A 27,901-nucleotide genomic window follows, 5' to 3' on the forward strand; every position below is an offset into this window, starting at 1 on the left:
CTTGGTCCCAGCCCTGTACCTGAACATCAAAGCAGCTGTTACCCTGAGCCAGACAAATTTGGGCTTTGGTTTTAGTGGCCTCACAAAGCAAGGAGAACAGAATCTAATTCTCAAGACCTGTCCAAGGTGAGAAGTCTAATAGGAGACCTTTTCAACATTAACCGAGGACCATAAAATACTCTACACTTAGGATAAAGGCAGCCCAGAAGTAAATCCACCCCTTCCTAAATCCAGGGATCTGCAGAGACTTGACATCTAGTAGAAAAAAGAGTAAAGGAAAAGGAAAAAAATACATTCTTGAGAAGTTGTAATCACAGGCTAGCCTCCTTGGAGATTTACAGCCTGGGTAATCCCAGGTACCCTGAGCCTAGTACTAGATCTAAGATAGTCCTGTACTTGGTACTGCCCCAGGCACCTGGCAAAAGCAAATTGATATTCTCTCCATGGGAAAGCAACTTCATTTTAGGTCTCAATCTGAGTTTACAAGGAGACAAGGCATGAGGTGGGAGATTTGGGGTAGCATTTTGGCAGAGATTTTGGCAGATTTGGGCAGAGTTTTGCTGCAAATGGCTAGTGATACTGAGGGAGCACCTATTCCTGGATGACTAGGTCCTGTCACATCCTGATAGTTTATCCTGAAACACCCACAAAGTTACTGGTGGCAAGTTGAGGTGATTGTTATAGCATTCAGAGGCAGATTAAGAGGGGGAAATCCAAGTCCAACATGAGGAAAACTGACACCACAGAAAAGAAAAGCATCAGCCTACACACGGAAACACACACACCCCACAACATAATACCTGAGGAAACAGAACAAGTAGAGGGGATGGTTGTGGTCTTCAAAATATAAAATGATTATCATAAGATGTATTTAGAGATGTTATTGTAGCCATAAAAGATGAGCTATTTTGAAAATGAAATATATGATAGTAAAAATAAAAACCTCAAAGCTGAATACCAAAATTGACAGAGCTGAAGAGCAACTCAGAGGCTCAAAAATCAAACAGAAATCCTCTTATAAGCACAATGCAAATGGACAGAGAAATGACATGTATGAAATAAAGGTTCAAGGACATGGGGGATGTATCCAAAAGTTACAAATTCACATAATAGGGTCACCAGAAAGAGAAAATGAAGAACTGAGAACAAGAAATAAATAAATAAATTTCCCAGATCTTAAAAAGACCTTTTTTTAGAGTCTTTAGATTAAGTTCCACTAAGTGCTAAGTAAGAAGACTGAGAAAAGATGCACTCCCAGAAAGTGAGGGTAAAATTTTAGTACTTTATGGATAATCAGAAAATCCTTAAAGCTTCTAAAGAGAAAAAATACAGGGGCACCTGGGTGTCTCAGTCAGTTAAGCGTCTGCCTTTGGCTCAGGTCATGATCCTAGGGTCCTAAGATCAAGCCCCGGGTCCTAAGATCAAGCCCCGTGTCAGACTCTCTGCTCAGCAGTGAGTCGGCTTCTCCCTTTGCCTCTGTGCTCCTTCTGTGCTCTCTCGTGCTTTCTTGTGCTCTCTCTTGCTCTCTCTCAGGTAAATAAATAAACTCTTTTAAAAAGAGAAAAAAAATACCTTATTTACAAGGTGAAAAATAGCATGTCGACTTCAACTTCATTAGCAATATTGGGTACAAAAAGACACTGGAGAAATATTTTCTAAGTACTGAGGTGAAATGATTTTGAATCTAGATGTATATAATCTGACAAACTGTAAAACAAGTGTAATGGCAAAATAAGATATTTTCAAACATGAATAGATTCAGAAAATTTATCACCCACAAATCCTAACTGAAATATTGACTAGAAAATACAATCCAGCAAAATAAAACATGAGTTCAAGAGGAACACTAAAAATCAGTGGTAATCAAAGAAACCTTCAAAACATGATAAATCTAAGCAAATGCCTATTCTAATTTTAAAAAATAAAACAATCAAATTCATTTTTAAAAATCCCTTTCACGGGGTGCCTGGGCGGCTCAGTCGTTAAGCATCTGTCTTCAGCTCAGGTCGTGATCCCAGTGTCCTGGAATCGAGCCCTGCATCGGGCTCCCTGCTTAGCAGAAGGCCTTCTTCCCCCTCTCCCACTCCCCCTGCTTGTGTTCCTTTTCTCACTGTGTCTCTGTCAAATAAATAAATAAAATCTTTAAAGAAAAAAAATCACTTTCACAAGGGAACCCTCTTAGACTGTTGGTGGGAATGCAAACTGGTGCAGCCACTCTGGAAAACAGTATGAAGCTTCCTTAAAAAGTTAAAAATAGAACTACCCTGGGGCGCCTGGGTGGCTCAGTCATTAAGCATCTGCCTTTGCCTCAGGTCATGATCCCAGGGTCCTGGGATGGAGCCCCATATTGGGCTCCCTGCTCAGCGGGAAGCCTGCTTCTCCCTCTCCCACTCCCCCTGCTTGTGTTACCTCTCTCGCTGTCTCTCTCTCTGAAATAAATAAATAAAATCTTTAAAAAAAAAAAAAATAGAACTACCCTATGATCCAGCAATTGCACTACTAGGTATTTACCCAAAGAATAAAAAACTACTAACTTGAAGAGATACATGCACCCCAGTGTTTATAGCAGCATAATCAACAATAGTCAAATTATGGAGAGAGCCCAGATGTCCATCAACCGATGAATGGATAAAGAAGATGTGATATATATATGCAATGGAATATTACTCAGCCACAAAAAAAGAATGAAATCTTGGCATTTGCAATGATGTGGTTGGAGCTAGAGAGTATTATGCTAAGCAAAATAAGCCAGAGAGGGACAAACACCATATAATTTCATTTTTATGTGGAATTTAAGAAACAAACCAGATGAACATATGGGGCGGAAAAAGAGAGGTAAACCAGAAAACAGACTCTCAACTATAGAGAACAAACTGAGAGTTGCTGGAGGAGAGGTGGGCGGTGGGATGGGTTAAATGAGTGATGGGTATTAAGGAGGGCATTTGTTGTGATGAGCGCTGGGTGTTGTATGTAAGTGGTGAATAGCTAAATTCTACACTTAAAACTAATATTACACTGTATGTTAACTGGAATTTAAATAAAAACTTGAAAAAAAATCCCTTTCACAGTAGCAACAGAAATTTTAAAATAGCTAGGAATAAATTTAATAAAAATTAAACAAGGCATATATGAGTAATAAGAATGAAAATTTTCTGAAGAGCATCAAACAGAAAACTGAATAAATTCAGGCTATACACCCAAGTGAATCTCAATATTGTATATATGCCAGGTAAATCCAATGCAATCCAGTGAAAATACCAACACATTTCTTAAATGAATCTGACAACCTTATTCTAAAATTCATCTAGGAAAGAAGTTATACTAGAAGTCCCGAGATAGGATTTTTTTCAAAGATATTTATTTATTTATTTATTTATTTATTTATTTATTTAAGAGAGAGAGAAGGGAGAGGAGCAGAGGGATAGGGGACAAATCCCCGACAACCCCAAGATCATGACCTGAGCCAAAATAAAGAGTTGGACGCTTAACTGATTGACCTACCCAGGCACCCCTCCCAAGATAAGTTTTTAAAAGAGGAAAAAGAAAGGTGTGCGGGTAGGTGCTTGTGTATCTGCACAGAGAAGTTCTTGCACAAATAGTAAAATATGCAATTATAAATCTACAGTAATTAGGGTATTGCCAGAAGAATAGACAAATGCATCAAGAAAATAGAGTTTAAAAATGAAACAATGTACAAATGAGAATTTAGTACCTGAAAGGTTTCTAAATGCAATGGGTCTATAATGAATGTTATTGTCAAATTGTCTATTTATTAGAAAAAATCAGATTCCACTTCATACCAATCAAAAAAACAGCCCAGATGGATTAAAAACTTAAACAGTAAAAGGAAAACTATAAAAATAGCTGAAGGAAATATAGGAAAATATATATTCAAGTGATTGGTAAGGCCTTGAACAAGACACACACACAAACACACACATATACACACAGGTTATAAGTGAGGAAAAGATAGATAGTTTTGACTACATTTGAATTTAAAGCAACTCTGTTGCAAAGGATACCATAACCAGTTAAAAGGCTAACAACGGACTGAAAAATATATAACATAAACACCAATCAAATAATATCCAGAATATATTTTAAAACTCCTAACGATCTTTTCTTAAAAGCCTAATAGAAAAAAGAAAAAAAAAAAGCCTAATAGAAAGATGGGGAAAATATCTAACAGTCCATTCCTTGGAGAGGAAAATACAAATGCTCCTAAATGTGACCTTGCCAGTAATCATGCAAATGGAAATTAACAGTGAAATACCAGTTTCCCAGGGCGCCCGGGAGGCTCAGTTGGTTAAGCGTGTGCCTTCAGGTTGGGTCATGATCTCAGGGTCCTGGGATCTAGCCCCACTTGGGGCTCCCTCCTCAGAGGGGAGTCTGCTTCTCCTGCGCCCTCTGCCCCTCCCCCCACTCATGCATGCTCTCCCGTGCATTCTCTCTCTCAAATAAATAAATGAAATCTTAAAAAAAAAAGGAAACACCAGTTTGTCCCAATACATTTGCAAAAATTGAAAAATGTTGGTTAGGGTGAGGAAAGATTCATACTCTAATAAACCATGTGTGGAAGTGTAAGTCATAGTGGTTTTTCTGGGAATGACTATTTGCTATTTATTAAAATTTATATTGGGCCTACCAGCCACCCCATCCTTCCCACCCCCCACCACTCCAGCAACCCTCAATTTGTTTCCTGAGATTAAGAATTCCTCATATCAGTGAGGTCATATGATACATGTCTTTCTCTGATTGACTTATTTCGCTCAGCATAACACCCGCCAGTTCCATCCACGTTGTTGCAAATGGCAACATTTCATTCCTTTTGATGGCTGTATAATATTCCATTTTATATATGTACCACATCTTTTTTATCCATTCATCTGTCAATGGACATCTTGGCTCTTTCCACAGTTTGGCTATTGTGGACATTGCTGCTATAAACATCAGGATACACGTACCCATTCGGATCCCTACATTTGTATCTTTGGGGTAAATACCCAGTAGTGCAATTGCTGGATCATATGGTAACTCTATTTTCAACTTTTTGAGGAACCTCCATACTGTTTTCCAGAGTGGCTGCACCAGCTTGCATTCCCACCAACAGTGTAGGAGAGTTCCCCTTTCTCTGCATCCCTGCCAACATCTGTCATTTCCTGGCTTGTTAGCCCATTCCCAAATTTGCAATATTGTAATGGTGGAGCAGAATGGATGAGAAATCTATTAGTGCAGCTAGAAAAAAAAAAAAAAAGAATGATAATGTTACCCTCGTGTCATCTTTGTTTATGAAAAACAGAATCTTATATAAAGATTTAAAAAAATAATATAACTTCATGAATAGAACCACTTAATTCAGACTTTTTGCAATGTTGAAGCACAGCAATAAAAAGAAGTTTTTTTGAAGAGGAAAACCCTTATTTTGTTTTAAAAAATTGTTTTTGTGGCTATATAATTAAATTTGACAATTCCAAACCTGAGATTCTTTTATTCTAAGTTTTCAGTACTAACTTAAAAAGCAGTTTGGTTGAATTTTAGATCCAGGAGCAGAATTATATGCTGTGTTACAATAAAAGTATTTAATCAACCATCAGTTTTAATTAAGACATTATGCAGGATATGGGGTGCCTGGGTGGCTCAGATGGTTAAGCGTCTGCCTTCAGCTCAGGTCATGATCCCAGGGTCCTGGGATCGAGTCCCGCATCGGGCTCCCTGCTCCGCAGGAGGCCTGCTTCTCCCTCTGCCTCTCTCTCTCTCTCTCTCTCTGTCTCTCATGAATAAATAAATAAATAAAATCTTTAAAAAAAAAAAAAGACATTATGCAGGGTGCTATGGGTGAACTTAAAAAACAGGGAAGTTGTCTTTGCAATTGGAGATCTTACAATCCATAGAATAAAATTTAGTATGTGATTGGGTGCTAACCTGAATGACACAGAACACAAGTCCTGAAGAAGTTCCAAAAAGGGAGAGGTTATTTAAGGCTGAAATATCTAGGAAAACCTGCAGGTAGGGGGGAAATGTATTTAGTCATTTTAACAAATACGTTTTATAATCTATTGTAGGGCAGGAACTATTCTCACAACAGGCCCCAGTGTTGAAACATGACAAACATGTGCTGAAAGGCTGAATAAAATTTGGATATTAAGGGAAGAAAGAGAAAACATTCCAAATTAGAAGTACACAAATAAAGGACATGGGTGTAAGAATGAGTGGAGCGTACATGTGAGTTGGCAGGATACCACCACTTCAATAAGAGTGGAGTATAATGGAAAACAAATTGGTTTAAAAAAGTAGGGTCAGATCATTGAGAACCTTATATTTCTAAGCAGAGGAAACTAAAAGAAGCATTACTAAATGCCTGGCCCATGTCAGTCATTTTCATAGTCACGATCTCATTAAATTCAAGTACAACTGCTCCCACTCCCCACTCACAACCACACCCTAGGTTTAAGATAATAATTCTCCTTATTGAATGGATGAAAACACAGGTTCAGATGTTTTATGACTTGCTGAAGGTCACATAGCTAGAAAGCAGTAAAGTCAGAATTTGGTTCCCTCTCTTCTGACTCCAAGCCCAGTGCACAATCCACTACATCCCAACTGCTTCTTCAGTTTTCACTTGACATGGTAAGAAACAGCCACTTAAACTTGAATAAGGGAATGACACCATACTCCCAGTTGGCATGGGCTTTTCATAAGCAGTAGTCTATTGATGGAATCAGAATAGATGGAGAACTGGAACTTGCTAGGCTATTTTAGGATCTAGGAGTCATGTCATAAAGTCCTGGACTAGGCTAATGATAATGGACCAGAAGTTACAACTTAAAAACAAAAGAAAGTTATGTTTGGCCATGGGGATGTTAGCATAAGATGAAGTAAAAAATGATATATGATTGAACTTGGGAGACTGATGATACCCTTCACAGGGACAGAACATAAGAAAGGAGAAACTGACTTAGGGAGGCAGCACATTAGCAATAATGATTTAGTTTGGAGACATTGGGACCTTAGAGGTGATAGCCATATATCCAGGCCACCTTGCTGCCTATCCAGTCACATCTCAGCCAGTTCAGTACAGACTGGTGACAACTAAACAAGCAGCTTAAGTGTTTCCAATCTTCATCAAAACCCTAACTGAAAACAACCAACCTCACAGTTACAGCCTTTCAATTAAAATTGCTCAATATGTGTCTCTAAACTTAAAAGTTTTATTGCCCTGTTCCTATAGGACAAATCATATTTTTCACTTGCATCATACTTTTTATAATTAACTGAATAATTAATGTATCCATTATAAAATTTAGTCAAACCCAAGTGTGTAAAAAGTATAACTTTCTTAATTGTTTAATAATGGAATTTAATTTCTATGTCAAGCTGTTATAGTGGAAACTTGTCTTTGCTATTTCTCCCACTCTTTCCTCCCTCCTAGTCCAGGGAATGTTTTCTCATTTGGGAAAGAGGGCAGAGAAGGCCTTGCTATTACCCTGCTATCATATATAAGGTATTCTCCTACATCTATTCTGTTCTCTAGGTTATAGGTCCTTTCTTTTTCTTCTAACATCCAAGAAGACACTTATCCCTTTCTTTCTGCCACATCACTCTCTTTTCTGAAGCAATAAGCAACTCGCTGGCTAAATGGGGAAAAGGACAGAGGGTAGAAGAAAATACCAGGAAAAATCATCAGTCAACATTACCAAATACGTTCTACCATGTTTTCCCACTTGTAATTTGCACTTCTCCCTAATTATTTCTCATCTTATCAAGAATTAATAATAAAAATAAAATTTATTAAGCACTTTTTATGTGTTAGGCACTATACCAAGTACAATGCAGGATTACCCAACTATCCTTCAAAGTTGCTGTTAAGCTCTTTACTTGCACACTATAGGAGGTAATTCGTAAACTCCTGGAAGGAACACTTTTGGCAATACTGAGAATTATTCAACCTTATCTATTAGATTAAAACTCATAAAAATAAAAATAAAGAACTATTCACTCACCATTAGCCTGTCCCTTAGTAACTTTCATATTTAAAATTTTGCCGTCTTTGTACTTGAAGAAGGAAGTTGAGGAGGAGGAGAGAACCAAAAGTTATAAAATACTTATTCTTTCAAGACATTAGCATTAAATTATAGACTTTCAAAAAATCTATAGTAGGGGCGCCTGGGTAGTGCAGTTGGTTAAGTGTCCAACTCTTGGTTTCCGCTCAGGTCATGATCTCAGGGATTGAGCCCCATCTGCTTAAGACTCTCTCTCCCTCTCCCTCTGCGCACCCCCCAACCCTGCACGCTCTCTCCCTCTCTCAAATCTTAAAAAAAAATCTATATTACTATATTAATATAACTAAATCATTAGTCTATTACCAAATATATAATACATCAAAATGTATTTATTGGTCTACTAAGTTACTACAATATGCTAACATTTTCATTAATACAGTTCTTTTATCATAATTTCCTTTATATCTTTAGAGACTTTGATAATGTCAAAATTTGGTCTAATTATATAGAAGTAATGACTGTAAATTGTCCTTGTTTTTTTAAGATTTTATTTATTTATTTGAAGGAGAGAGTAAGCGAGAGAGAGAGAGAGCACGAGCAGGGGGAGGAGCAGAGGGAGAGGGAGAAGCAGACTCCCCACTGAACAGGGAGCCCAACTCAAGACTGGATCCCAGAATTCCGGGATCATGACCCAAGCCGAAGGCAGATGCTTAACTGACTGAGCCACCCACATGCCCCTATAAATTATTCTTATTGAGAGTAGAATGGAATGGCTCCCTTCTATGTGGGCAATTCTTAGTTTATAGGTGTTAAAATTATTATGTAACTGAAATGGATCTCTTGAGGTCTGAGCTGTGATCAGTATGTAGAGGATGGAGCTTTATCTGAGAGAAAATAGTATGTATGTCACCCCAATCCTGTCAGGGGCCTGGGGAAGAGAAAAGCTGTATCCATCAGAATAGGAGGGCCAGGGATGCCAGGGTGGTGCAGTTGGTTGAGCAGCTGACTCTTGGTTTCAGCTCAGGTTGTGATCTCAGGGTCATGGGATCAAGCCCACATCAGGCTCTATGATTAGCAAGGAATCTGCTTGGAATTCTCTCTCCCTCTCCCTCTTCCCCTCTCATGTGCACACACATGCACACGTGCACACACATATACACATACACACAATCTCTCTCTCTCTCTCTAAAATAAATAAATCTTAAAAAAAAATAGGAGGGCCTTAGGTAAGTGGCAGAGTTAGAAGTTGTATTCTTGCCCTTGATAACAAAGAGATCCAGGTGTTAAGGAGAATAACCCTATGGAGTGGAAAGATGACACTTTTCCCAGACATGTGAGAAAGATGTGAAATTCTTCCAGAAAAAGGAGTGAGACAGGACCAGGGAGAATGCAGTTGAGGTATTATAGAACCACAGAACTGTCAGTGTATAATGGACTCTGTCTATGCCTTTTATATTTTCTTTGCACTTCTGTGGGATTATTAGCTCTATTTTGAAAATTCCAGTCTGTTTTAGATGTAGTAAGAGTAATCAGGGAAAGGAATTTGAAGGGAAGGTGGTTGCAGCAGTTATCAGAATGAGAAAAAGCCAAAGAGAAGGTAAAATTCAGTAGGAGATTCTTCTTCCAGGGTTTACACCATATAGTTCCTTAATTTTATCTCAGTAAGAGAAGTGCTTTTCTCACAGATGCTAATACCACTTGCTTTTAAAAGGTAGGCCTTTGGAGAAGAGAAGGGAACTGACATTTATTATTTAGCTGCCATCTATTTAACAAACACCAAGCACTACACTTTAAATCTATTCTGTCTTCACATCTACTCCAAGAGATAGGTATAGTATTGCTATTCCCATTTTCTAGAAAACTGAGGCTCAGAGAGGTTAAATAACTTATCCAAGGTCACATGGCTAAGTAAGAAGATATGAAATGTTATTTCTGAACATCAGGCTTGATGATGTCCAAAACTAAGTATCTCACAAGCCAAAATAATAAATGTCCTAAAATCATAGTTGTTTCTTATTGGAAATTTTAATAGATAACGTCTAGTCCATTCAATAGAAACTGTTAAAATTTAAAAAGGAAAGAAGAAAACTTTCAAATAGTAATTAGTAACTAGTGAAACAGATTACTGATATATGAAAAATACTTCTAAATGTGGACTTAAGCCTGACTGAAGAGGAAACTGGAAGTCAACATAGGGAATTAGTGTTTATACAGTAAGCAACAGGGACTTACCGGTTTTTAAGCAGATGTGTGCCTTGCTGGAAACAGTACTCAGGGAAAATTATTCTGAGAGTAGATGTAAATTAGATTAAAATTAGAGCAATCATGATTAAATCTGTTAGGAGGCTGTTAAAAGAATGCAGGCATGAAATGATGAGGGTCTGATTTATGCTGTGTTTTCCACAGGAAACTGAAAACTCACCCCTACAGAAATTCCTTTGGCAGAATTTTCTATGGAACCTTGTGGGTGCAAACTCTCACTCTTCTCACTCCTACATCTCCCCAATTGTGTACCCACTTCTGGTGACTTAGATTCATCTACACACCTCTATCCCTGGCCTGACCTGCTCCCATGATTTTAGTTCCAGTTTTTGGAACCATTGTTGTTGCCAGGTTTGTCTCTCATCGCTTGTCTCACCTCTGCCAACCTGGATTCCTTCTGTAGGTTCTCCTATGACTTGTGTTATTCTGCTTTCCCGTCATTACAGTTTAATTCTAAGAGCTTTACTTCTTAAGTGGCTGTCTGTTCAGGAATGAGTACATTATCCTTTTGTAGTTCCTGACCTCCTGCATTCACCATCTGTCCATTCCAAAATCCTTGCTGACCCAGCTCAACCCTTAGGTCATGCCAAAAAGAAGAGGTGAGGACTGAGCATTGAGAAATACACAATCATTAGCAGACATAAAAACCAAAGAGGAACTCTAAAATAGAGGTTTGAAAGGAAGAAGGATATCCAGGATAGTGTAAAGTCACAGAAGCCAATGTACTGCACAGAGTCTGAAAGAAAGGTCAGAAAGGAACAAATAGTATTTTTTATACCATTACTACATGTAATGAAAAATGAAGCACCATTTTAGAGAACTAGAATGGGAGAATCAATAAAATACTTCTGTTTAGTTCCACTGTAAATGTTGCTTGAACAAACAAGCAAACATTTTATTTGCCTATAACTCCCCAGGCAAATTCCTTCATAAAGCAGAGGTTTTTTGTGTGTTTTGGGAGTTTTGTGCTGCTTTTTTTTTCCCCCCAGAATCTTAGTCACATTAATCAGGTCCCAATGTTCATTCAAGGAAGATGAAACATGTCTTGGAAAGAAAGGACATGAGCCACATTGGGGAAATGAAGGGTAAAGCCAGGAGTTAGGGTATATCAAGCCTTTCATGAGAAAGTGGATCTGAAAAGAATTGTCAGCAAGACAATAAATATTCTGGGATATTACTTTCTTCTAAATCTTCTCTCAATGCTATGAGTACATTATATATTATTTATTTTGGCATTATTTACTGGTCTAATGTAGCTTCTGAGAATTGAGATTTCTATCCAAGGAGTCCTAGTGGGCTGAAGAAGCAGACAGGTTTTCAGTCATCAACTGCTGCATAACAACCCAAAACTTAGTGGTTTGAAACAATGATTTATTGTTTCTCATAATTCTCTGTGGGTTGACTGGGTGATTTTTCTGCTGGTCTCACTCATGAAGCTTCACTCAGTTGGTGGTCAGTTGAGACAGGTGGGCCTCTCTCTCTCTCTTCTCTCCACTATTACCCCTGGCTTCTTAAGGGCGTGGTGATCTCAGGGCATTGTTCCAAGAGGGTAAAAGAGGCTGAAAGGATTAAGGACTAGTCTTGGAAATTGAACAATGTCATCTGCCACATTTCTGTTAGTCAAAGCAAGATACAGGGGCAGCCCATTGAAAGAGTGGGGAAAATAGTCTCCATCTCTTGATGGGAGAATTAGGCGAAGTCACATTGTAAAGGGGTATGAACATGGTAGTTGTGATTTATGGAGGCCATTGTTACAGTCTACCACAGCCTACTCTCAGGCCCCAGTGATTCACATCACGTGATTCTCCCCCTTCTAATATTGCCCGAGACTCATCCAGTCATAGCATTAGGCTCAGAATCTATGATCTCATAATCTGCATCAGGTCAAGATGTCAGTGAGACTCCTTGAGTATAGTTCTTAGTTTCAGACACCTATGAAATAAAAAGGCAAGTTATCCTCCATTCCCTCATATACCCAGTGTATTTTGGAGAAATAGAAAACTACACTACACTAGACACCGCTGTCTAAAAAAGGGGAATGAGGCATGTGTAACAGTCAGTGGTCCATGGCAATTTGGAAATCCAGCCAGGTGCATGTTGGCAGCTTTCTCTGCTCCAGGGGTAGGCAATGTTCCTTGATGAGGGTCCTCTTCTACTCTGTTGGAGTAGTTCCCTAATCTTTTATTTTCCTTGGCTCTTGGCAACACCCTCTGGGCTCTTGGTTCTGACCTCTGATATCAGTACTCATAGAGGGAAGTGATAAAACAGTGGAAGAGGTCTCCAACAATCACCAGTGTTCCTCAATTGATATTTAAAAGCCTACTAGAAAGCCTCGTGCAAGATACTGTTGGTAGCAGAATCTGTTCCCCAGTAGCCAATCAAAACTTCATTTTCTTTAGGTGAAAACCTAAAAGCCTGAAGTTTAGAAAAGACACATATTTTTGTTGTTGTGCATATTCTGCTGGAAATAATGACCAACTACTTTTATATTCTTTTTATGTTTTAAGCTATTAAATACGTTGTTCCTTCAGTTACATTCTTACACCTCCTCCCATTTCGCTAATTCTTTTATCTACATTTTTATCTACACTTACCCTACCTTTGATAATTGCTTTTAGCCTTGTAATTTTCATGTTAATATCTGGCCACTGACAGCTTGATTTTCTGGTCCAGTGTATAATACAAATGTTATTCCACTTAATATCCATAATTTCTCCTCTTGCTCTAATACACATGACACTTTGTACTTCTTGTTCTGTGTATTTTCTGTGCATACTAACTCTAATTTTATTCTGTGTGCTTTGGGGAGTATAACGATGGGAATATATCAAATCACATTGCTTTTTCCAGTTTACTTTCTCTAGTTGTGATAATAGAGATTAAAAATTGCTAGACATTCACTGTAGCTATAATATTAGTCGCATTGTCTGATTTCTAATACACAAATATAATTAGGCTAAGTAATTTGTTTTGAAGAAAATGCCTTAATTGAGAGAGAAGTCATATTATAGACAAAGCATTAATAAATTCTGATTAAGTCTCTAATAATGCTTTTTCACCATGGTCCTTTTAAAATACTAATTTACATATATTTAAATATATTATACTAATTTACATGTTATACTAATTTACATATACTTAAATATATTATTATCTGGAAGGCATCTTAAATCCTTTAAGGAAGTAGGCCTTCTTTATAATAATCACAATCATAATTATATGTATAGCTTACATTTATTAAGCACTAAATATATATTAAGTACTGTACTAACTACTTTACATAGATTATCTTATTAGATTACCATAACAAATTAATGAAACAGATACAAAATCAGAACTAGCATACAGGCCTGTTTAACTCAAAGGCCACATGGTGGACCATTACGCTATATTGATTGGTAATGAGTATGAGTATCCATGGTGCCAAAATGATCATTTGGCAAACTTGGGATAAAGGAAGTTTCATTTACAATAACATTCTTATTCTGGCATAATTTATTTTACATCCTGAACCTGAAAAGAGCAATCCTGTAGAATATATAATTTTATGAAATATGTATAATTTTTTAAATGTTTTCATATGCTTTATATTAATGCGTTTGTCACCATTAAGTTGTTGAATATTTATTTAGAATTTGCCAATTGTTTCCCTAGTTTGACAGAGGACTAAATATCGAACACCCTGGAATCAGTTCTATAAGGTCTGGCTTACAAAGCAAACAGAAAAGACATAGAATTGTGAGGCCAAATACTAAAGTTCATCAGTGAGAGAAAGAATAAAACATTTTAAATTAATAAATATAATATCAATGATAGCATTAAGACATTCATAACCTGCTCTTGAAAGTATAAGCTCACAACTTTTGGAAATATAAAATTTTGACTATCCATATTTGTCTTGAGTCAAATTCTTCAGTCTATAAAGTGAACATATCACATATATGCATGTTTTACTTCAGGAAATATGTAGGGTCATTTTTACAGTGCATCAAATAATTTTTTTAGTAATTGAAAATTTATCAGTCCTACTAATGTAGTAGACATGCCATGATGTGACACCCTATTATATCAGGTTTTCAAAGACTTATTTTTCTGAATATGTAAGTTAAGAAACTTTAAGTCTTTGTAAAAATGAAATATACCAATGACTATGTATGTATTCTATATGGTATAAATATGTATGTTCTATTCTTTACAAAAAGATTTGTTAAAAATGCTTATGAAAATTATTTTCTCAAATATCAAAACCTGATGTAATCATACTAGCCTACATTTCTCAGATATTTGTATCATTCAACTATATTAATTTTTAGTATCTCTCTGACATATGAATCCATGTATAAATATATAAAAGATTATATTCCTTCTATGTTTTAATATTCTTTATTAATAAATGACATTTATTTACATGGATACATTACAATTAAGTTGTAGCTCAGAAAGTTTTCTGCTATTGTAATTAGTCTATTATTTGTAGAACTCTTTCATATTAACTCAATTTCAAGATCGTTGATTAAAGTATTTAGATTGTCTCTGGTGTCAAGTTACATCTGAAAAATTATCTGTGAAGGAATTATTTTGTACCATGTTACAGGTAACTTTAAATTTATTTTCCACTATTATTCTTAAGAGTTCTAAAAGTTATGTAGAAAGTTTTTTAGTAAGAAATGATTTAGTGAAATGTTAAAAAGAAAATATCTTCAATTTTATAAAAATTTTTGTATATTGTAGATATCAAAGCAGAAGAGCATAGTAAAAAGGAAAAGGAAAGAAATGCCACCACACAGGTAAATATTTTGCTAAACCATTATATTTCTCTAGTATAAAATTTAGGCTATAGGCATTATACATAGTATTTATTCAGCATGCTCATAATTTCTTAACCAAGTAATTATACTGGCTGTTGTTTCTATTCTTTTTTTTTTTTTGCTTCATTATCAATCAATAATTTTTGTTCATTCACTCATTCCACTGTGAGAAGATAAGAATGTTATCCCTGAGCTTTCTCATAAGCCATGACTGTCTGAGGTTCTAAATATTAAAACAAAAAGGACAGAAACCAGTCTGGCTTATAGTCACAGGTGCTTATTAAACTTTATTAACTTCATGATTTCTTCTAACATCTTGGAAGTAGGGGAGTCAACATTTTCAGTCTGTTCTCAACCCAGCGACCATTATTGATCCTATAAATGTAACTCATTTCAAGTCACTCCTTTACTTGAAACCCTTTCATGGCATCCCATCTCACAGAGTAAAACCAGTGCCTTACCTATTAGGCTCTGTGGTCTGGCCCCATATTTCTATTCTGACATTATCTCCTACTACTGTCTCCTTTACACCATTCTGGACACATTGGGCTCTGTGCTATTCCTCAGAAACCTCAGGCATGTACCCACCTTTCTGCTCTTTCTGGCTGGAACATCCTGGAACCCAGATAACCATGTGGCTTCCTGCTCTCACCTTCTTCAGATCTTTGCTCAACTGTCATCTTTTTGGAGGGTCCTTCCCTGACCATTCTGTAAATTTGCAATCACACCATTTAACATTGCAAGCCCTATCACAATACCTTCTGTCTGTCTCCCTTCCCTGCTATATTTGACCTCTCAGAGTTATCACTGTGTAACATGTCATATTTTGTTATGTTTGTTTTCATTCTCCCTCCACTGGAATACAAATTCCATGGGAGCAGGGGTTTTTGTCTGTGTTGATCACTGCTATTATCCCAGCAACTAGAACAGTGTCCCACACATAGCAGGCACTCAATAAATGTTTATTGAAGAAATCAATAAATCTTAAATCCTAATTAAATAAGTAAACTTTGAAAAAATGTTTATATAAATTAAAAATTCCTCCCTACATCACCACATTTTCTAAACTCCTCCAAATTTAGCTGTTCCCCATTACCCTAACCAAAACATTCCATAATCAGCAATGGGATTATTATCTGCAGAAATAGAAGTGACCTTGGCATAAGCTCAGAGTTTATCCTTAGACAGGTAGAAGCATCAGGTCATCTGGCTTTCCCTTGTGGGCTCTTGATATCTTGTGATATGCAGTGCCTGCCCAATAACATATGAAAGCACCCTTTGTAATTAAGGAGCTCCATTAGATCGAGGGTGCTGATCATAGGTATCCTCCCCAATGCCCAGCATTAGTCAATGAGGCCCATATACTAAATACGGAAAGGACCCTAGACCTACCCATGTAAAACCAAGCAAAAAATACATAAACTATACTAAAAGATCTCAGAATGTGGAAAAAACAAAAGCACTATCTTCATGTCAAAAATGAAAAAACAGAGGGGGAGGAGCAAGATGGCAGAGGAGTAGGAGACCTAAATTTCATCTGGTCCCAGGAATTCAGCTAGATAAGGATCAAACCATTCTGAACACCTGTGAACTCAACAGGAGATCAAAGAAAAGAATAGCAGCAACTCTCTGAACAGAAAAGCGACCACTCTCTGGAAGGTAGGACATGCAGAGAAGTGAATCCGAGGTGATACTCGGGAGGATAGACGGTGGGGAAGGGGGCTTCCATCAGCCGCTTCTGGCAAGTGATAGTGCAGCGGAGCACAAAATCAGAACTTTTAGAAGTTGGCTCTGCTGAGGGATGTCGCTCCAGTGGCTCAGCGAAGGGTGGAACCCTCTCTGGGACGGTGTGGTCTCAGGACCCTTGGGTTCACACAAAGACCGGGGCTGCCTGAGTGCAGCAGAGCTCCCAGGCATTGGAGTAGGGAAGCCGGCTGCAGAGATGGAACCAAGGAGTGGGCTCTCAGCTCGGGGTTGCCATAAACCATGATCCGTGGCATAGTCGGGCCACTGTTCTTCCAGCAGGGACCCAACAAATGGCAGATCCGGGGAGACTCCTCTTCCTCCCCTGGGAGGAGAGGCATGGGAGCGCACCGCAGGGATCTGCTGGGTTTGGAGACTCCACACGGGGTCCTACGCCAGAGATAGAAATGCTCGGTCACAGGCCAAGTGAGCACAGAGTGCGGCCAGAGACTGGGGAGATGGGAGTGACTGACTGCTTTTCTCTGGGGGCTCACTGAGGAGTGGGGCGCCAAGTTCTTGGCCCTTTCGGGGCAGACATTGAGAGGCCGCCATTTTCACTCTCGTCCTCCAAAGCTGTACGGAAAGCTTGCAGGGAACAAAAGCTCCCGAGAGCAAACCCGAGCAGATTACTTAACCCGACCTGGCAAGGATGGGGCAATTCTGCCTCTGGCAAAGACATTTAGGAACCATGGCAACAGGCCCCTCCCCCAGAAGATCAGCAAGAACCGCCAGCCAAGACTAAGTTTACCGATCAATGAGAATGGCAGAACGCCAGCACTAGGGGAATACAGCACATAGAATTCATGGCTTTTTTCCCATGATTCTTTAGTCTTTCAAAGTTAATTTTTTTTTAACTTTTTCTTTTTTTTTTTAATTTTTCTTTTTCCCTTTTTCAACCAACATCTTACCAATCCCTTTTTTAAAAAAATCTTTTATTTTTTCATTTTTAGAGTCATATTCTATCCCTTCATAGCAGGTAACCTTATTTTTGGTATATATATATAAGTTGTTCTCTCTTTAAAATTTTGGGATACAGTGTCTTTTAACAGACCAAAATTTACCCTAAATCTCTAGTGTATGGCTTTGTTCTAGTCTCCTGCCTGATCACATTCTCTCCCTTTTTGTTTTTTCTTTATAAATCCTCTTCTCTCTTTTTTCAACCAACTTCTTATCTTATCAATTCCTATTATAAAATCTTTTATACTTTTCATCTTTACAGTCATATTCCATCCCTTCATCGTATTTACCCTTATTTTTGTACATATGTAAGTTTTTTTTTCTTTAAAATGTTAGGAGGTAGTTTCTTCTAACAGACCAAAATACGCCCAAAATCTAGTGTGTGGCACTGATCTATGCACCAGCCTGATCATATTTGATCATATTCCGTTTTTTTGTTTGTTTCTTTCTTTTTATCTTTTTCTTTTTTTTTTACTCTTTTTTCTATCTTTCCCTTTCTTTTCCCCTGGTTTCCAGTCTCTTCTGTTCGTTTACTGTATATTATTCTGGGGTCATTGTTACCCTGTTAGCATTTTGTTCCCTCATTCATCTATTGTCCTCTGGACAAAATGACAAGATGGAAAAAATCACCTCAAAAAAAAGAACAAGAGGCAGTACCGACTGCCAGGGACCTAATCAATACGGACATTAGTAAGATGTTGGAACTAGAGTTCAGAATGATGATTTTAAAGATACTAGCTGGGTTTGAAAAAAGCATGGAAGATATTAGAGAAACCAACTGGAGAAATAAAAGAACTAAAATCTAACCAAGTCAAAATCAAAAAGGCTATTAATGAGGTGCAATCAAAAATGGAGGCTCTCACTGCTAGGAAAATGAGGCAGAAGAGGGAATTAGTGATATAGAAGACCAAATGATGGAAAATAAAGAAGCTGAGAAAAAGAGAGAAAAACAACTACTGGATCATGAGGGCAGAATTCGAGAGATAAGTGATACCATAAGATGAAACAACATTAGAATAATTGGGATTCCAGAAGAAGAAGAAAGGGAGAGAGGGGCAGAAGGTATATGGGAGCAAATTATAGCAGAGAACTTCCCTAATTTGGGGAAGGAAACAGGCATCAAAATCCAGGAGGCACAGAGAATGCCCCTCAAAGTCAATAAAAATAGGTCAACACCCCGACATCTGATATTAAAACTTACGAGTCTCAGAGACAAAGAGAAAATCCTGAAAGCAGCTCAGGACAAGAGATCTGTAACCTACAATGGTAGAAACATTAGATTGGCAACAGATGTATCCACAGAGACCTGGCAGGCCAGAAAGGACTGGCAGGATATATTCAGAGCACTAAAGGAGAAAAATATGCAGCCAAGAATACTATATCCAGCTAGGCTGTCACTGAAAATAGAAGGAGAGATAAAAAGCTTCCAGGACAAACAAAAACTAAAGGAATTTTCAAACACAAAAACAGCTCTACAAGAAATATTGAAAGGCATCCTCTGAGGAAAGAGAGAGCCTAAAAGTAACATAGACCAAAAGGAACACAGACTATATACAGTCACAATCACCTTACAAGCAATACAATGGCACTAAATTCCTATCTTTCAGTAGTTACCCTGAATGTAAATGGGCTAAATGCCCCAATCAAAAGACACAGGCTATCAGATTGGATTAAAAAATAAGACCCATCGATATGCTGTCTGCAAGAGACTCATTTTAGATGCAAAGACACGCCCAGATTGAAAGTGAGGGGGTGGAAAACCATTTACCATGCTAATGGACACCAAAAGAAAGCTGGGGAGGCAATCCTTATATCAGACAAATTAGATTTTAAACCAAAGACTGTATTAAGAGATGAGGAAGGACACTACATCCTACTTAAAGGGTCTGTCCAACAAGAAGATCTAACAATTGTAAATATCTATGCCCCTAACATGGGAGCACCCAATTATATAAGGCAATTCATAACAAAAGCAAAGAAACACATCAACAACAATACAATAATAGTGGGGGACTTTAACACCCCCTTCACTGAAATAGACAGATCATCTAAGCAAAAGATCAACAAGGAAGTAAAGACTTTAAATGACACACTGGACCAAATGGACTTCACAGATATGTTCAGAACATTCCATCCCAAAGCAACAGAATACACATTCTTCTCTACTGCACATGGAACATTCTCCAGAATCGATCACATCCTAGCTCACAAATCAGGTCTCAACCAGTACCAAAAGATTGGGATCATTCCCTGCCTATTTTCAGACCACAGTGCTTTGAAACTAGAACTCAATCACAAGAGGAAAGTCGGAAAGAACTCAAATACATGGAGGCTAAAGAGCACCTTACTAAAGAATGAATGGGTCAACCAGGAAATTAAAGAATTTAAAAAAATTCATGGAAACCAATGAAAATGAAAACACAACTGTTCAAAATCTTTGGGATGCAGCAAAGGCAGTCCTAAGAGGCAAGTATATAGCAATACAAGCCTTTCTCAAGAAACAAGAAAGGTCTCAAATGTACAACCTAACCCTACACCTAAAGGAGCTGAAGAAAGAACAGCAAATAAAGCCTAAACTCAGCAGGAGAAGAGAAATAAAGATCAGAGCAGAAATCAATGAAATAGAAACCAAAAGAATAGTAGAACAGATCAACGAAACTAGGAGCTGGTTCTCTGAAAGAATTAAAAAGATTGATAAACCCCTGGTCAGACTTATCAAAAAGAAAATGAAAGGACCCAAATAAATAAAATCATGAATGAAAGAGAAGAGATCACAACCAACACCAAAGAAATACAAACAATTATAAGAACATATTATGAGCAACTCTATGCCAGCAAATTAGGTAACCTGGAAGAAATGGATGCATTCCTAGAGATGTATCAACTACCAAAATTGAACCAGGAAGAAATAGAAAACCTGAACAGACCCATAACCACTAAGGAAATTGAAGCAATAATCAAAAATCTCCCAAAAAACAAAAGCCCAGGGCCAGATGGCTTCCCAGGGGAATTCTACCAAATATGTAAAAAAGAATTAATACCTATTCTTCTGAAACTGTTCCAAAAAATAGAAATGGAAGGAAAACTTCCAAACTCGTTTTATGAGGTCACCATTACCTTGATCCCCAAACCAGACAAAGACCGCATCAAAAAGGAGAATTACAGACCAATATCCTTGATGAACATGGATGCAACAATTCTCACCAAAATACTAGCCAATAGAATCCAAAAGTACATTAAAAGGATCATTCACCACGACCAAGTGGTATTTATCTCTGGGCTGCAGGGTTGGTTCAACATCCGCAAATCAATCAATGTGGTACAATACATTAATAAAAGAAAGAACAACAATCATATGGTCCTCATTAGATGCAGAAAAAGCATTTGACAAAGTACAGCATCCTTTCTTGATCAAAACTCTTCAGAGTATAGGGATAGAGGGTACATACCTCAATATCATAAAAGCCATCTATGAAAAACCCACAGCAAATATCATTCTCAATGGGGAAAAACTGAGAGCTTTTCCCCTAAGGTCTAGAACACAGCAGGGATGTCCACTATCACCACTGCTATTCAACATAGTATTAGAAGTCCTAGCCACAGCAATCAGACAACAAAAAGAAAGAAAAGGCATCCAAATCGGCAAAGAAGAAGTCAAACTCTCACTCTTTGCAGATGATATGATACTTTATGTGCAAAACCCAAAAGACTCCACCCCAAAACTGCTAGAACTCATACAGGAATTCAGTAAAGTGGCAGGATATAAAATCAATGCACAGAAATCAGTGGCATTCCTATACAGCAACAACAAGACAGAAGAAAGAGAAATTAAGGAGTCGATCCCATTTACAATTGCACCCCAAACCATAAGATACATAGGAATAAATCTAACCAAAGAGGCAAAGAATCTGTACTCAGAAAACTATAAAATACTCATGAAAGAAATTGAGGAAGACACAAAGAAATGGAAAAATGTTCCATGCTCATGGATTGGAAGAACAAATATTGTGAAGATGTCAATGCTACCTAGAGCAATCTACACATTCAGTGCAATCCCTATCAAAATACCATCCACTTTTTTCAAAGAAATGGAACAAATAATCCTAAAATTTGTATGGAACCAGAAAAGACCCCGAATAGCCAGAGGAATGTTGAAAAAGAAAAGCAAAGCTGGTGGCATCACAATTCTGGACTTCAAGCTCTATTACAAAAACATCAAGACAGTATGGTACTGGCACAAAAACAGACACATAGATCAATGGAACAGAATAGAGAGCCCAGAAATGGACCCTCAACTCTATGGTCAACTAATCTTCGACAAAGCAGGAAAGAATATCCAGTGGAAAAAAGACAGTCTCTTCAACAAATGGTGCTGGGAAAATTGCACAGCCACATGCAGAAGAATGAAACTGGACCATTTCCTTACACCACACACAAAAATAGACTCCAAATGGTTGAAAGACCTCAATGTGAGACAGGAGTCCATCAACATCCTAAAGAAGAACACAGGCAGCAACCTCTTCGACCTCAGCTCCAGCAACTTCTTCCTAGAAACATCCCCAAAGGCAAGGGAAGCAAGGGCAAAAATGAACTATTGGGACTTCAAGATAAAAAGCTTTTGCACAGCAAAAGAAACAGTCAACAAAACCAAAAGACAACCGACAGAATGGGAGAAGATATTTGCAAATGACATATCAGATAAAGGGCTAGTATCCAAAATCTATAAAGAACTTACCAAACTCAACACTCAAAGAACAAATGATCCAATCAAGAAATGGGCAGAAGACATGAACAGACATTTTTCCAAAGAAGACATCCAAATGGCCAACAGACACATGAAAAAGTGCTCAACGTCGCTCGGCATCAGGGAAATCCAAATCAAAACCTCAATGAGATATCACCTCACACCAGTCAGAATGGCTAAAATTAACAAGTCAGGAAACGACAGATGTTGGTGAGGATGCAGAGAAAGGGGAACCCTCCTACACTGTTGGTGGGAATGCAAGCTGGTGCAGCCACTGTGGAAAACAGTATGGAGGTTCATCAAAAAGTTGAAAATAGAGCTGCCCTATGACCCAGCAATTGCACTACTGGGTCTTTACCCCAAAGATACAAAAGTAGGGATCCGAAGGGGTACATGCACCCCAATGTTTATAGCAGCAATGTCCACAATAGCCAAACTGTGGAAAGAGCCAAGATGTCCATCGACAGGTGAATGGATAAAGAAGAAGTGGTATATATATACAATGGAATATTATGCAGCCATCAAAAGGAATGAAATCTTGCCATTTGCAACGACGTGGATGGAATTGGAGGGTATTATGCTGAGCGAAATAAGTCAGAGAAAGACATGTATCATATGACCTCACGGATATGAGGAATTCTTAATCTCAGGAAACAAACTGAGGGTTGCTGGAGTGGTGGGGCGTGGGAGGGATGGGGTGGCTGGGTGATAGACATTGGGGAGGGTATGTGCTATGGTGAGCACTATGAATTGTGCAAGACTGTTGAATCACAGACTTGTACCTCTGAAACAAATATTACATTATATGTAAAAAAAAAAAAAGATAGTAGGAAGGGAAAAATGAAGGGGGGGAAATCAGAGGGGGAGACGAACCATGAGAGACTATGGACCCTGAGAAACAAACTGGGGGTCTAGAGGGGTGGGGTGTGGGGGATGGGTTAGCCTGGTGATGGGTACTAAAGAGGGCACGTACTGAATGGAGCACTGGGTGTTATATGCAAACAATGAATCATGGAAGACTACATCAAAAACTTATGATGTAATGTATGGTGATTAACATAACATAATAAAAAAAATGTACTAAAAAAATGAGAAAACATGCCAGGGTAGACTGCTCGTATATCTCACCAACTTCCAATGGAGTATCTGTTTTTTTAAACTTCTTTAGTACCAACGTCATAGAGCTCAGACAGTGGAAGTGAAAATACCAAGGACTCTACACTGCAGCCAGAGTAAAGTAACTTCTGTTCACTAAACATGCCATATTGTTTCATGACTCCTTTGCACATAAGATATTATCTGGCTAAAAACACCTTTCCCCGTCTCTAACCCCATTGTAGACTTGGTAAATTCTGATTATCTTTCATAATAATTACTATTTACATTGTAATTTTTTTAAACCCACCGAAGTATAGCGTCTCTTTCCCAGTTTTTCTCTTTCTGGCTTTACAACTCCACAGTTCACAAAAAGAGTGTCATCTACTCCTCTATTCCCCCAACATGCACTTTCTAAACACACACACACACACACACACATACACACAGTTAAAGACAATTTGTCTTGTGTAAAGATCTAATATTTTCAGGATTTTTGTGTATTATTTTCTTCAGTATTAAAGAATGATCATGATCACGGAAATGATAAATCCCCAGGTATCTAATGTACTACCAGGGAGTAACTGATGCCCCTTTAGGGAGCAATTCAAGTGTACCACTGAGGGGCCATTATGACAATCACCACCAAGAGCAACAATGAAAACTCTGAAAACAAGGAAAAGGTAGCCCAGCTCTCAGCACTGAGCAATTTCACCAGAGTTCCAAGAGTGCTCAGTTCCACTCTGTATTTCAACTAGACAGACACAGTCTTTTTGTTTTTGAGATAAATATCTTGTTCCAGTAGATTGATGTTTTTCACATATTTTGGTACCTTGATTTATATCATTATATTCATAATTCGTATTCATAATCATGTCTTACAGTTATGTGATAATTTAGTCTTTGTGAAATCCCTTTGCATCATTTTATTCCTCCCAACATTTCTGTAAAGGATGTCAACGGTTATTTAAATAGCTAGTTACTACCCCCAATTTACAAAGTAGAATAACTAAGCCCATTCAGATTTAAAAGATCTTTGTATTACAAATTTCATTCATTCAACACAATGCCTACCATGTACCAAATACAGTTACTGGAATTTGGAATTTCCAAAAGTTCTGATTTTTTTTTTAGCTTTGTGAAGTCTCTGTTTGATATTGCTTAAATTTGATTTCATGAGCTTCTAAAGGGTAAGAAAGTATCTTTGTTGCTGTTGTTGTTATATAAATGAAGGCTTTTGTAATAGGCTAGCAGTGTTTCAAATGGTGGAGCTTCTACTGGTCTTTCAATTCCCTCAGTCGTCTGATGGCGGACTTTACTGTGACGGCAGAAGTGGTGGTATAGGTCCAGGTATCACCAGCTTCCATTTTCCTGCAGGAACAACAGTGCCAGATCCCCATATCTCGTCTGTTCATGTTGGTTTTGCCACAGAAGGAGCAAATGTACTTGGTATGCTGGCTTATTTCAATTTTCTTCACCATTCTCCTGAGGGAGGCCACCATAATAGGTCTCATATTTACCAATGATTTCAACATTCTTGGTGCATTTAGCCATGTCACTGCAAACTAGCTCCAAGCCCAGAGAAGCAAGAAAATATCTTTTAATCTTTTCTAATGCAATGCTTTGCATGCAGTATGTACAATAAGGGTTTACAGATTTAATTAAACGTGTTACTACCATCTCCCCAAGACTTTGGTTATAAAATGGGTGGTTTCTCCATCCCCTAGACCCTTACTTTCTTTCTAATCACCTCTCTTGGGGTCCTGCTTCTCCAAATGTTACCTTTACCCTCACTGTAGCTGAAATTTGGTTTTCTCCTGAGAACTTCCCCTGAAGCCCTCTCAAGCATTTTCTCCCTCAACACAATTATGTTGGTCCTAGTTGGGGTGGTGGGTATCCTTCCCTTTCCTTATTGCTACATTTTCATTGGGAGAATAATAGGAGATGAGGATGGAGAAGTGGCTAGTGGCCTTTCTCTCCAGATCTCAGAGATTTCAGTATGCATGAATTCTAGCTTCTCAATCCCATTATTTAGATTTTTTTTTTGCTCCAGTAACTACATACACCCTCTCTCTACTCCCATGGTCATAATCTGGACTATGTCTTTTCCAAATTAAAAGTTTAAGCTTCCAAGTCTCTGAAGACCACCTGGGGCTTTCCAAGTTACTCCATCAATGCTTCAGTCCCACCAGGACCTCAAATCCATGTGCCCCTCTCACTATTCATCATTCACATCCTCATATCCTTTCTTAGTTAGCTGAGAGTTGATGGCTACACTACAGGAGCACAGTTCCTTTTTCAAAACCTTGGGAACAAATGTGTTTCAGAATTCAAGGGGTTTTGTTTGTTTAATTGTGGTAAAATATACATAAAATAACTATTTTAAGTGTACAGTTGATTAGTGTTAGTACACCTTAGTACACCTATTGTACAATCAATCTCCAGAACTCTTTCATCTTGCAAAACTGAAACTGTATACCCACAAAACAACTATCCACTTCTCCTCTCCTCCCAGCCCCTGGCAACCGCCATTCTAGTTTCTGTTCTGATTTTTTTTTTTTTTTTTTGACAGAGAGACACAGTGAGAGCAGGAACACAAGCAGGGGGAGTGGGAGAGGGAGAAGCAGGCTCTCCATGGAGCAGGGAGCCTGATGCGGGGCTCGATCCCAGGACCCTGGGATCATGATCTGAGCCGAAGGCAGACGCTTAACAACTGAGCCACCCAGGCACCCCTCTGTTCTATGATTTGATTACTCTAAGCATCTCATATAAGTAGAATCATGCAGTATTTGTCTTTTTGTGACTGGCTTATTTCACTTCGCTTAACATCCTAAAGGTTCATCCTCATGTAGCATGTGTCAGAATTTCCTTCCTGTTTAAGGCTGAATAATTTTCTATTGTATGTATATGCCACATTTTGTTTATACATTTATCCATTATGGACACTGGGTTGCTTACAACTTTTGGCTATTGTGAATAATGCTGCTATGAACATGGGTGTACAAATATCTTGATATCCTGCTTTCAGTTCTTTTAGGTATAAGTGCACAAGAGTCTAATTTCTCCACATCATCACCAACACTTGTGATTTTTCTATGTTGCTGTGTTGGTGGGTGTTTTTTATATTAACCATCCTAGTGGGTGTGAGGTGCTATCTCATTGTGGTTTTGATTTACATTTCCGTTATGGTTAGTGATGTTGAGCATCTTTTCATGTGCTTATTGGTCATTTATATCTTCTTTGGGGAAATGTGTATTCAAGTCCTTTGCCCATTTTTTTAATTTTTATTTTTTGAGAGAGAGAGAGAGCATGTGTACATGCATGCACAAGGGTGAGGAGAGGCTGAGGGAGAGGGAGAGAGAGAATCTTAAGCAGGCTCCATGCCCAGCACAGAGCCATCACAGGACTCGATCTCACAACCTAGAGATCATGACCTGAGCCAAAATCAAAAGCTACCCAAGGTACCCCTTTAAATAGAATCATTTGACTTTTTATTGTTGAATTGTAAGAGTTCTTTATATATTCTAGATATTGACCACTTATCAGCTACATAATTTGCCAATATTTTCTCCCTTCCATGTGTTGCTTTTTCATTCTCTTGATAATGCCCTTTGATACACAGAAGCTTTAAATTTTGATGTGGCCCAGTTTATCTATTTTTACTTTTTTGCCTATGCCTTTGGTATCATATCCAAGAAATCATCACCAAATCCAATATCATAAAGCTTTTCTCTATGTTCTCTTCTAGGAGTTTTTATACTTTCAGGTCTTACATTTAGGTCTTTAACATTGAGTTAACTTTTGTATATAGTATACTTTATTCTTTTGTATGTGGATATCCAATTTTCCCAGTCAAATTGGTTGAAAAGACTGTCCTTTCCCTCCACTGAATGGTCTTGGCACTGTTGTTGAAGACCATTTGACCATATATGAAGGTTTACTGCCTAGCTCTCTGTTCTGTTTCATGTCTGTCTTTATTCCATTACTACACTGTCTTAATTACTATAGCTTTGTAAAAAAATTTTGATATTAGGAAATGTGAGACCTACAACATTGTTTTTATCTCTCCAGATTGTTGTGGCTAGTCAGAGTCCCTCAGATTCCGAATGAATTTCGGAGAATTCTTCTATTTCTGAAGAAAAAAATGCCACTGGGATTTTAATAGGGATTGTACTGAATCTGTAATCACTTTGGGTACTATTAACATTTTAACAATATTGAATATTTCACTTCGTGAACACATGATGTCTATTTATTTTTATCTTCTTTAATTTCTCTTAGCAAACTTATGT

At 37.9% G+C, this 27,901-nt stretch overlaps 1 pseudogene; it reads right to left on the reverse strand.

The window, feature by feature from the left end:
• Window positions 1–24,883: 24,883 nt before the first annotated feature.
• On the reverse strand, window positions 24,884–25,163 carry LOC123326014 (annotated as a pseudogene).
• Window positions 25,164–27,901: the final 2,738 nt, after the last annotated feature.

The sequence above is a fragment of the Neomonachus schauinslandi genome, chromosome 10 (genome assembly GCF_002201575.2).
Source record: "Neomonachus schauinslandi chromosome 10, ASM220157v2, whole genome shotgun sequence".
Classification (NCBI taxonomy): domain Eukaryota; kingdom Metazoa; phylum Chordata; class Mammalia; order Carnivora; family Phocidae; genus Neomonachus; species Neomonachus schauinslandi.